General features: G+C 32.2%; 7 non-coding genes across 7 annotated transcripts; all 7 read right to left on the bottom strand.

Annotated features, from left to right (window-relative positions):
- Positions 1–1,278: 1,278 nt before the first annotated feature.
- LOC146881874 (small nucleolar RNA snoR97) lies at positions 1,279–1,383 on the bottom strand. Its single transcript, XR_014987014.1, has one exon. It is a non-coding gene; the product is annotated as a small nucleolar RNA snoR97 (small nucleolar RNA).
- Positions 1,384–1,986: 603 nt separating this feature from the next.
- Positions 1,987–2,091, bottom strand: LOC114170957 (small nucleolar RNA snoR97). The gene has a single exon (XR_003601308.2). It is a non-coding gene; the product is annotated as a small nucleolar RNA snoR97 (small nucleolar RNA).
- A 63-nt stretch (positions 2,092–2,154) lies between these two features.
- Positions 2,155–2,270, bottom strand: LOC114170944 (small nucleolar RNA Z278). The gene has a single exon (XR_003601295.1). It is a non-coding gene; the product is annotated as a small nucleolar RNA Z278 (small nucleolar RNA).
- Positions 2,271–2,356: 86 nt separating this feature from the next.
- LOC114170943 (small nucleolar RNA Z278) lies at positions 2,357–2,471 on the bottom strand. Its single transcript, XR_003601294.1, has one exon. It is a non-coding gene; the product is annotated as a small nucleolar RNA Z278 (small nucleolar RNA).
- Positions 2,472–2,539: 68 nt separating this feature from the next.
- On the bottom strand, positions 2,540–2,631 carry LOC114170925 (small nucleolar RNA Z223). The gene has a single exon (XR_003601278.2). It is a non-coding gene; the product is annotated as a small nucleolar RNA Z223 (small nucleolar RNA).
- An 86-nt stretch (positions 2,632–2,717) lies between these two features.
- Positions 2,718–2,805, bottom strand: LOC114170962 (small nucleolar RNA U36a). The gene has a single exon (XR_003601312.1). It is a non-coding gene; the product is annotated as a small nucleolar RNA U36a (small nucleolar RNA).
- A 238-nt stretch (positions 2,806–3,043) lies between these two features.
- LOC114170965 (small nucleolar RNA snoR134) lies at positions 3,044–3,180 on the bottom strand. The gene has a single exon (XR_003601315.2). It is a non-coding gene; the product is annotated as a small nucleolar RNA snoR134 (small nucleolar RNA).
- Between the last annotated feature and the right edge of the window lie 9,311 nt (positions 3,181–12,491).

Raw genomic sequence — 12,491 nt, 5'->3', positions numbered from 1 at the left:
TCGAATAGAGTGGGTTGAGTGTTATTTTACGATTTATTAGTCAACGCTATCCTCTAAATCAAAAGTTAACAATGCAGTATAATTTTATTTTTTGTTGGTCATTTTTTTTCTTATTATTAATAGTATTGTTATTATAATTATTATCAGTACTAGTAATCTTAACAATTTTAATGTTTTTATTTTATACAGGACCAAAGTTTACAATAACAAATTTTAACTATATAACATAATTATTCTTTTATATATTAATTATTATATCAATTTTAAAATGTAACACAAATAAATTTATATACAAATAAAAATATAGACCCTTCCCGTGCGTAGGCACGGGTATCATGCTAGTTCTTCTATATAAGGAGTGAGTGAAAAAATGTAATATAGAGATCCTAAAGGATTCAAACATAATTAATCAACTATTCTAACAAAATTTTGAAAAATAATTATGTCTATTATAATCCATTATCAAATATTAATCGACTAAACATGCTCCTCATTAATAGTTCAAAACCAATTTAATCAATTACAAATGAACTTAATCAATTAAAATATTTAGAATTTGAAAACTAAAATATTAAGAATTTAAAAATACTTAAAATGACCATTGTTTAATCAATTGTTAATCCAGATTTGTTCGCAATATCTCAACCTTTAAATACACCATGGTACCCCTTATCACATCCTCCTTTCCATCTTCGTCAGCCTCTTCCAACGTTGGCATTTTATACAAAGCGAGCAAGAATTTTTGAATGTATGGGACCTTTTTTGATATCTTAGACCTTGTAACTCTTTACTTGTGTGGTTAGGTCGGTACCTCATACATTAATGTTTTAATGTTATTGAAAAAGATGGTACAAAGTTTGAACAGGTTAGTTAAGTGCTCTTAGTTATTTTTTCATCAGAAGGTTATATCAAATAATTATGTGTCACGTTTCTTGTTATCGAAGAAGTTTGTCCAGTGTCATTGAATTAGTCATGATTTCGAGAAGTAAAATGTGCGAGTTGTCTTTCTAGAAAACCAGTAGCCGTTATCAAAAAATTGTCTCATGCCTCTAATGGTGAAGGACCAAAAAATTACAAAATTTTCCATAACTACAGTGACGGAAGAATTAAGAACACAAAAATCAAGAACGAGAGAAACTGCAAAAATCCAACCAAATCTCATGAAATATTATACAAATCAGTTTGTAAAAGAAACAGAGAAGAAAAAAAGCAAGTGACTATAATCACCATTTTTCATATCACACTATAAATACCATAAGTTAGACGATATCGGATAAAAAATGTAGTACTGTTATTTAACTCCTATCTCGTGAGTTACAAGAGATGAAGCTGATGACAACACTCAATCTATGTGTTTTTCAGACCCAGAACCAATTAAATAATAACAGGTATAGTTAAACTCAATTTACACAACAAAAAAAAGATCTCTACAACATTATCAACCTTCAAATTAAACTCAATTTACTAAATAATGGAATTATTATTGTATTTACTAAATAAGGGTTTAGTAATTTAATTTCATTTAGATATTAAAACATATGGAAATTATAATATACTTAAATTAAGTATAATTAAAGGAAAAAAAAACATAACTTCGTATTAAATTTTATACATATTCTGTATTTTATTTGAATTAAGTTTTAATTATTTATAGTATATACCAATTTAATTGAATAATTTAAGAATTTATAATTATAATTCAGTTACACCGCTCTGGAGGCAATGGTTTCGAGGAGTAAAATGTTTTGTCCTCCTAAAACACCGGTGCCGTAATGACTCTCATTGTGAAGGATAACAAAATTGACCAAATTTTCCAAAACTAAAATAACGAACGGAAGGATTAGAATACAAAAATCAGAAACTGCAAAACTACCACAAAATCTCATTCAACATTGATCAACGAAATCCGTTAACCAATCACAAAACAGATATACAATAGCAAGTGACTATAATCACCACTCATAAGAAATTAGAAAATGAGTAAAAAAATGTAGTGCTGTTATTTAACTCCTATCTCGTAAGTTACAAGAGATGAAGCTGATGACAACACTCAATCTATGAGTTTTTCAGACCCAGAACCAGTTAAATAAGAACAGGGTATAGTGAAACTCAATTTAAACAACTAACAAAAAATAACTTTGAACTACATAAGCAACCTCAGATAAGTAGTTGCTGTCATAGGAAATGTAGTAACACCAAGTAGGTTCTCCCTGAAGCAGGGTCTTGGATCAACCACAACCTCTAGCAAGTTGGATTGGAAAATCATTGGTTATTGTAGTCGAATTTTACATTTCTAAGGGACAAAAAAGAAAATTATACAAAACATTTAAGTCTAGAAATATCCTCATAGTAAAATGCCTCAGTAAAATCCGAGGATATCATATGAATGAAGCTTCACCAAGTAGGTTCTCCCTGAAAACAGGGTCTTGGCTTCACAGCACCTCATGAAGTTGGATTAAATCATCATCAGCAATCTCAATAAAAGAAAACTAATCCATGAAAAAAAGATTATAAACAAAATAAAAATACATAATATTGCTGTAGGCTCAGAGATATACAACAGCTCTATCAATCACAAATTTTCAGAAGCAGAACTGGCATAAAGCTGAATAGATATCCTCATAGCCAATAATTGAAAAAGAATCATAATTTCAATATGCCAAATAATACTATTTTGAAAATAAAAGCAATAAGTATTTTTCTTCAAAAAAATAACATGGCTCATATAAAGAAATTCAACCATATTTAACCAATTTGACTTCATCGAGAAAACTCAGAAGCGCGGATAATGTATAATCATGGCCGGGGAAATTAAAAAAAGTCAAACAAATAAATCTACGATCGAAATGGCCATTTAACGATCATTTCCGAAGGCACAAAGGAATAACCCTCGCACCAAGTAGAAACGACCGCGTTTAGATTTGCGCCTTTAGGACTAGCTCCGAATTCAGAGAACACGTGTTCGAAAAGAAGCTGAAGGTATAGCAAGGCAAATTAAGGATTCAACACAATAATCGTAAATAAGAGAGAGAATTGAAAATAGGAATTTCGCCGTTACTTTGACACAGATCAACCGTGGAAAATTGGGGCTGAACTGCAACACGAACGGCAACGATTTCGCACGTGCATCGGGGCGTTCACGTCATGTGGATTCAGAGATGCCCGGGAGGCACCGTGCAGATCTAATATAGATCACAAAAATTGAAGGAAACTATAGGCTGAAAACTAATTTCCCTAAGAAGATGAAGAACTCTGAATCGGTGCTTCAAAGCTCTATTCGCTGCCAGGAATATATAGGCGTACCAAAACCCTAAATTTCTCTCTCGCCTAACGGTACTATTGCTGTGAATGAGACTTACCCGACCCGATCTGATTAAAAGTATTTGGGTTGGGTTTGGGCTTGGTTTAGTCCAGCTGTTAATGGTTACGTGGTTTGAACATGTACAATTTCAAAAAACAAAGTTATAATCATGTAAAAAAGTTACACTCTCGGAATAATAACAAGAAAATTGCTGAGCAAATAAGATAGTAGATGTGATGAAGGGAAATGGAACAAAAAATATATAAACTTAAATATAATTTTAGTCCATAAAGTTAATGATATTTAAAGAACTTTTTTTATTTTTTATTTTTAGTTCGTCTTAATTTGAAAATTATCATTTTCTTATCTATAATATTATATTACATTAATTAACTACTTATTATATATTAAAAAAATGTTGAATGAGTATGTCAATTTATGAATAGTAGTATTGTAATACAATTTCAATATGTGTAACTTCAAAAAATATATAAAATAAATTCTATTTATATTTATCTTAAAATTGATATTATAGGATTCAAAAGGCAATAAAAATATCTTATAGAAACCAAAACCAAAATTTACATATTTTTTTATAAAGGTTGAAGAGGTGGTTTATAAGAATGAAAAAAATATAGAACCAAGATTAAAATAACTAGTATTTTTACCCTTTTTACCCTTGCAACGCAAATGACTATTTTTAAGATAACAAAATTTTGTTTTTATTGATATAATTAGAACTAAATCAAGAAGTTAAAAATAAATATTATATTTTAAATAATGATGATAAATATTATTTAAAATAAGAGTAATTTAATAATGTTCATGTTCAATGCAACAATATGAAATTTCAACCATTAACCATGGTGATAACATTAATAATAGTAATATTTATTTTATTACATTTGTAATCCTTATGTGTGTATGTACCTATTATAAACATCAATATACCTATTATAAACATCAATATACATATATATTTCGAATCTTATTATAGAGAACTTCATTATCATTTGCACATATAGAACACATATAAACTTACTACATTCAAAATAGATTCAAAAAATAAAAGATTAATTTGTATACACCTCTCACTAAAGATTTTCAAATATTTCTTTACAAACCATATTTGTAGTTATAGTGATTATATTTCCATCTTCATAAAGAATTAGTATTTTCAATAATTTTTTGTTTCCACTCCAGAAACTACAACATATAGTCCATATGATAATATAGGGACATGAAGTTGAACGTCCAATTCTAAATGCTATAATTGTATCTATAACTATATAACTTTATAATCCTACAATTCTATTTATAACTCGATAACTCTATAACTCAATATGTAATGTCCCATTTAATAGATAAACTTAATTAAATGAAATGTCACACAGATTAATGTAAGAAGCAAAGTCGTGGAGTATAAACACTACTCCTTACAATATCCAAGGTACTAAAAATAAAATACTGAGGCACACAATGATGTCTTAGACTAAACCAGATAGAAGTTGAACAATACTTAAAATAAATGGCCAAAGAACATGGCAGTACATGGGCTACAGCCCTAAAGAAAACTTAGAGAAGCAGGATCTGATCCAAGATGAACTAGGCAGTGAAATCTTCATTACCCTATTGACCATGAGGAGTTCTCGCATTTGCTCACATCAATAAATTGATGATCATCGCAAAAGAGAAAACTACACACACAGAACATACCACGAGCAGAAAGGTAAGCTAGAGTAGAAAATGATTTCATCATACAATTGCATACGTTTTAATAGTCCAAGATACATACATCAACCAATCATGTGATGACTCGCAACCAATACACTAAGACTCAAGACGCGACTTATCCAAATACATATAATTAGTCGGATTCATTAGATGTTTGCACTTATGGTGACCTCTATTGCTCTACCGAGCTAATTGTCAAAGTGTCCCAGACCTCCTACTACTCTCACCACTTGAGTCAGTACGCTCTACGTGAGACTAACTAACTCTTTAGAGTGCCAGGATGCAATCTCTTAAATGATTTTGTTTTCATATTATGTTTATATTACATGTGTGTTTCAAAGTCATGTTTCAGAATTAAGAAATGTAAAAAATAAAATAAAATAAAATCCAAACTTTGTCAAATGAATCAAAAATACATCTAATTTAATATATAAATATGATATTTATATCTCTCAATAAATAAATAACATATATTGTTCTGGTCAAAAAATGTGTAAAATAATCTTAGACCAAAGACAAAAAGAAAGAAGTATTTTAACCTTAGTTAATGACTCACTTAAGTCAAAATAATTTTGTCCCTTGACCGTGGGAGTAACACTTTTATTTATAAGCAAGTCAGGTACAATTTTTGTAGGTATACATAATCAAATACTCTCAAATAATCTAATCAAAAGATAATTAGTAAATAACAACAATAATATCTCCTAATCTAGTTTATATTCATCAAATGTAATGAGATTTTTCTCCAAGATTCTCCTTTATATTCTCGAATATTATCATCTCAATCTTAGCTTCCTACAGGGAGGAATATTCTCCTCTCAATCTTAGCTTGCTACAAGGAGGTCTATCCTAGGGTGACATCCTTGCAAATCTTGAACCATCAACCAACTACCCTTAGTGGCATCGGACCTAGGGAGACATCCTTTTGGCTTCTTGCAATGACCTTGGCTTTGTAGAGACATCCTTCTGGATTCATGCATTGACCTCGACTATGTGGAGCCGTGATTTCTTACTTGAATTTTTGTTCGATTCCTTGGCCTATTGAATACCTTGGTTTATTAGAGATCTTCTCCATCCAAGAGGGCACATAGCTCTCCAACTTTTGGGCTTCTATCACTATACAATAGGAGCGATAAAGTTGCTATTTCAATAATTTTCGTTTGTAGTTTCCCATACTTCATCATTACCCTGAAAAAAAAAAGTAGAAAAAGACCATGAAGAAGAAGAAAGAAAACTCAAGCTATTGACTTTCAACACTAAAATGTACTAATCCACGGGACACCATCTTCAACACAAAAACCCTCAAAATAATTAAACTTTTATTGAAGAAAAAGAAGGAGCACAAAAGAAACAAAAGAAAAATAAATAACACCATAAAAAACAATAGAGAAATCTGAACATGGCTTTCAATAAATAGTAAGTCACGACTGCAACATATTCAACAGAAAAAAAGTTACAAAACATAACCTTTCATGACAAGAAAGCCGCATAAGAAGTAAAAAAAAAATTAACACAATGAACAACAACCCACAGAAAAGGAAGACCATGAAGAAGTAAAAAAGTAAAGAAGACCATGAAGAAGAACAAAGAAAACTCAACCTACTAACTTTCAACAACTACAAACCCACGATGACACAATGTCAACTCAAAAGAAGTAAAAAAATCCAACCTTTCACGAAGAAGAAGAGAAATATGAACTCGACTTTCAAAAAATACTAACACACGGAGATATCATCTTCAACAGAAAAAAAGTAAAAAAAAAATAAAAATAGAGCCTTCACAAAGAAGGAGAAGGATACACAAAGAAGAAGGATGCATGAAGAAGAAGAACAACAAAATAAAACAAATTCAAACCTTCATGAAGAAGAAGAAGATGGACGGAGAAACCATCTTCAACACAAAAAACCTCAAAAAAATTAAAGCTTTCATGAAGAAAAAGTAAGAGCAAATATGAAAATGGCTTTCAAAAAGTAAGAAAAAAAATAATAAAAAAAGCCAAGAAGGAGAACTAACCTTGAGGCCGAAAGGTTTTGTTCTGGTTCTGTAAAATTGCCTTTTTGTGGAGGAAGAAGAACGAAAATAACTTTTTTTGGAGAAGAAGAAGAAGAACGATTCATGAAGGAAAAGAAGCAATAGTAAGAAAAATTCAAACCTTCATCAAGAAGAAGAAGGATGCACGAAGAAAATAACCACAATTATGCTTCAGGCAGCAACCCACATTTAAAATAGCTTGGCTTGGAGAAGAAGAATACTAATTTATGTCTGTCAACGTCAATCACCAATTAATGCAAAGTTATAACGTAATAAAACATAAACAACAACAAAAAAACCAAAAAGACCTCAATTTTGGACAGATGTTAATGAATGACAATGTCTAATTCAATAACTTCATTATACTAACATTTTCTTAAATATATAGTAGATATACATTTGTAATATGATGGAACAATATTTTGTTTGGTGTGGTACATTATTATGTTTTTGGAAATTGCAATTGAGAAGAATTATGAACAACTACGTTTAAAATTATTTATAAATATTTATTGTATGGTTATGATATTTATTTTATTATTTTCTTATGATTTCAAATTATTACATAATTAACAATCCTAAACGTGAACATGTGTAGTTTATTTATAGATTTACTTTTTAATGATGACAATCCTAAATATATCATGATAAATTCGCATTATACAAAGTTAAGTTTGTATATAAATGATAAACTACTACATATCAATCAAAGTATTATAGTACTTAATGAAATGTAAATATAATAGTATTGCATACATATTAACACATATAAATTGATAAGTTCTTACATTGTCCACAATGAGAAGATAAATCTTTTAAATAGGGATAATTAACATCTTATTATGTATGGTAGTCCAATAAAGGTTTTATTTCTTTTCAGATGTATTAATCAGTAGAAAATGCAATATAATCAGTTGAAGAAATGCATAAAATCAAGCCAACTCACTAGTCAAATGTACTTGATATAAGTTCTTTTTTACACTATGAGATGATACATAATACCATGGAATTCAACACTTAGAAACTTGAGCATTATCAAAGCAAGGTTGAATTTGCAAGTAAAAGCATAAGGTTTTGATTCCCTTTAAAGTTCATATAAATGAGGAATTTTCTCCCCACCTTTATTTGCCCTAGTTAGCTTAAAAGTATTATAAAGAATAATCAAAAGAAAGTGCAAAAACAATCATTAAACTTTTCCATCTAAGCAAAGAAATTTTTCATTCACTAAGGAAAAAAATTATTCAACATCATGGAATTTTCAAACACACTATGTAAAAAATTAGAAGATTCTCCCATGTATCTAAAGATCATATTGCCTCAACGAAGGAGTATGGAAAATTGAATATTCACATGTTTTTCGTATAATATTCACAATCATTTCCCTATATATCAATCATTGGAAAGCAACTAAAGATTATAGGCCCATGTTTTCAATATTGCTATAGAATTTGACAGTAAGAAGGTAAATACTGCATGACACAAAGCAGAACTGACAAAAACACTAGCTGATAAGAATGGAAAACCAAGCACTTGAGGATTCCAACAAGAATGTCAAAATCATTAAAAACTTTTAATCCATAGTAGAAAATTACCCCTCCAAACTCGTGATGATTATTCCTTTTAGGTACAATTGACATACCAAGATGAGGTGTGAAAATTCGTAACTCCATCTATTATTCATGTTAAACCCAAATTTTCAACCAAAAACCAAACTACAATGGCAATTGATGACTGTTTCTCAACAATCATTTCCCAGCAAGTGTATTGGTACGTAGTAGTATCAACAAGTGTCGTATCCACAAGGATTTAACAAGTATATCGGTAGTTTGATTTTTAGGTTTGATAAAGAGTGCAAGTAAAAATAGATGGTAGTAATTAGATAAATTGAGTGTAATAGGGCCTATTAATTGATTTCATCTCATCTTCTACTACACCACTACCATCTTGTTTACTTACTATGCAAATCATTCAATATTGTGGAAGTATTCTTTCTATATAAATCTAGGTTCATCCCTGATACACTAGAACCTAAGGACTTCAAACCTAGTGTGATTCCTCAACTCCTGGTAAAATGAATCCTTGCTTTAATGTGCAAGACTCTTTGAATGAATCCTTGCCATATGCAGGACCCTTTCATCCAGCATCTGTAACACCCCCGGATCCTCTTGGGCTTACCAGGCATCCCACCTGTCACCCTCAAACCGGTTGTGTTAGGTCTGCAGCCCAATACACCCCAACCCATCACCCTTCTCCGTCCATTCATACTGGGTGGGTTGTTGCCAGTGGGAATCGAACCCCCAACCTGACCTTTAACACCTCTGGCACACCAGCAGATGCTACCAGTTGTAAGAAGGAGAGTTCTGGATGAGGGACATAAGAGCCGCCTCAGTATCCATCCGGGTATGACGAAAATGTACAAGGATCTTAAGGAGTCATTCTGGTGGCCTGGGATGAAAACCGATGTGGCAGATTTTGTGGCAGCCTGTTTAGTGTGTCAGAAGGCTAAAATTGAGCACCAAAGGCCAGGAGGTACCCTAGAACCACTGGAGATACCCCAGTGGAAGTGGGATGGTATCTCTATGGATTTTGTGACTCACCTACCTCGATCTGTAAAGGGGCATGATGCCATTTGGGTAATAGTTGATAGACTCACCAAATGTGCGCACTTTTTACCAATCAATCTGAGGATGTCAATGGATAAACTCGCAGAGTTATACATCCGGGAGATTGTAAGATTACATGGGGTTCCAGCAAGTATAGTGTCAGATCGTGACCCAAGATTCACCTCGCGGTTCTGGCAATGTTTACAGGCAGCGCTGGGAACTCAACTAAGGATGAGTTCTGCATATCATCCTCAAACGGATGGTCAATCAGAAAGAACGATCCAGTCGCTAGAAGATCTGCTTCGGGCATGTGTATTGGATCATTTGGGTAGTTGGAGTGAAGTACTTCCCTTGGTGGAATTTACTTACAATAACAGTTACCACTCGAGCATTGGAATGGCGCCCTACGAGGCATTATATGGGAGGAGATGTAGAACCCCACTATGTTGGTATAAGGATGGAGAGTCAGTGACCATTGGGCCGGAGTTGTTGCAACGAACGACAGAAAAAGTCAAACTGATTCAGGACAGGATGCGTGCGACTCAGAGTAGACAGAAGTCGTATGCAGATAAAAGGAGGAGGCCGCTAGAATTCCAAGCGGGGGATCATGTGTTCCTACGAGTCACCCCGACTACAGGCATTGGGAGAGCAATCAAATCCAGAAAGTTAACGCCGAAATTCATAGGGCCATATCAGATTAACAAGAGGATTGGACCGGTAGCCTATGAAATTGCGTTGCCACCACATCTAGCCAACTTACATAATGTGTTTCACGTGTCTCAGTTGCGTAAATACATTGCGGATCCCAGCCATGTGTTAGAGACCGATGATGTCCAGTTCAGGGATGATCTGACCCTGGACGTGAGACCGGTAAGCATAGTGGACTCTCAAGTCAAGAAGCTGAGAGGGAAGGAAATCCGGACAGTAAAGGTTCTTTGGGATGAGGCAACACAAGAAGCAACGTGGGAAATGGAGGACCTCATGAAGGAATCATATCCACAATTATTTCCTGGTAAGTGAAATTTTCGAGGACGAAAATTCTTTTGAGTTGGGAGTAATGTGAGATCCAGGAAATTCATAAAAATTAATAATTAATAAAGTATAAGAAATGAGGGGTTGAGACTACCATAAGAGAGTTCTTTGATAAATCCTAAACAAGAAACAATGTTAACCTAAGTGGTTTAGAGCACTTGATTATGTTGAGGGGACTTGGGTTCAAGTCCTGAGTATGTCATTAGTAGATTTATTTAATTCTGTTTTATTTTGCAATTATATCGTGAACGTGAAAACATGATTTAGGTTCATACGAATGTGTGAATTAATAGGAATCATATGATAGTTTGTTGGTGTGCATGTGTTTGATGGGTAGGAAGGATATGGGTTCGAATCTCGGCTAGAATGAATATTACCCTTATGTTTTACTATTTTGCCAGGTGGTTAAATGATCTAGAAACTGTAGAAATTCTCTGGAAATCAAAAAGGTAGCAGTTTAGGTGTAGTAATGACTATTAAACTTTAAATTTAAATTAATTTCGTTTTTATAATTTTTTTATTTATTTTGGGCTGAATTGGTGAGAGGGGGGGGAGTGAGTGAGAAAGCAAAGAGTCATATTGTGTGGCTAGGGAGTTCTGAGAAATTGCAATCCAGAGAGGGAATTAGAGTGGAGGCAAGGAGGGGAGCTTTAGGAAACAAGAAAGAATTCATTTGGAATTGTTGAAGCTAAAACACCAGGTAAGGGGAGCTAATCTTATATTATGATTTTGTTTGATTCTTGTTCGTTGGCATTGAAAAATAATTGGATGGAGAAGAATTGTGAAAAATCAATGTTCGTGGTGTCTTGAAATTGAGGTTCAAGATCTTGTATTTCATGATGGATTTGATGTGCTGTTTGGGTAATTACTTAGTTGGGTGGGGAATTTTGTTGAGACGGGTTCCAATTTGTGCTATTGAGTTTTGGGTTTCCTTTCCAATTACATATTGCTCATAATAAAAGAAAATTGGTGGGACCGTTAAGCATAAATAACATATATTTTGTTTATGCTGCATTTTTTAGCCAGTTGGAATTTTGATTGAAATTATAAAGATAATCATGGTTAGGTATGATCATGATAAAATAATTATCGAAGATCTTTGAGTTTAATTTTGCATCAGTAGGTACAATTTCTTTTTTTTAATTATTGTATTATAATCTGGAATTAGAAAGAGATTGCAGTAGTAATGGATGGAAATCATAAGAATATGTATAAATATAGAAAAACTTGATAGTTTTGAAAATTGGTTTGGTCTTTCCTCACTTTATGCATAATTGGCATTGGGGGATATGGAAATATTTGATTTCATGTATATGTTGCCTGGTGAATTAGTATTGATTTGTGATGTTGGTATCAATGAACGTATAGTATATAATATGAATATTCTATAAGATATTATTATTATTTTTAACTCACAAGTCTAAGGTAGTATTGTGCCATATTGGTTCCTTATTATTATATAAAGTTCATGGATGTTAAAAAGCATGGGTTGAATTCTTATAAAGTGGCAAAAGCATTACGCTGGAAATATCTTTTTAGTATTTTTTTATTTATTATGAGTTAAAGTTTGGCTAAAAAGGGTTTTCATAGATTTAGTCTTTGTTTTTACTATGATTCATGCATTGGTAGTTGAATTTTATATAATAAAATAAATGTGCTTATAGGTGGTTGACGTATACAGGGGTGATGATGTAAATTGGGGCTTGATAAATTATATGGATATCCAATTAGTTATATTATGTTAGTATTTTAGAAAAAAAAAGGGGAAAAATGGATTGTTGTGAATAAAG

Source organism: Vigna unguiculata, chromosome 11 (assembly GCF_037176805.1).
Source record: "Vigna unguiculata cultivar grain cowpea cultivar isolate G323 ecotype 2 chromosome 11, ASM3717680v1, whole genome shotgun sequence".
In the NCBI taxonomy this organism is placed as follows: Eukaryota; Viridiplantae; Streptophyta; class Magnoliopsida; order Fabales; family Fabaceae; genus Vigna; species Vigna unguiculata.
The sequence above is the reverse complement of the archived record's forward strand: the minus strand, read 5'-3'. Positions and strand labels throughout refer to the sequence as shown.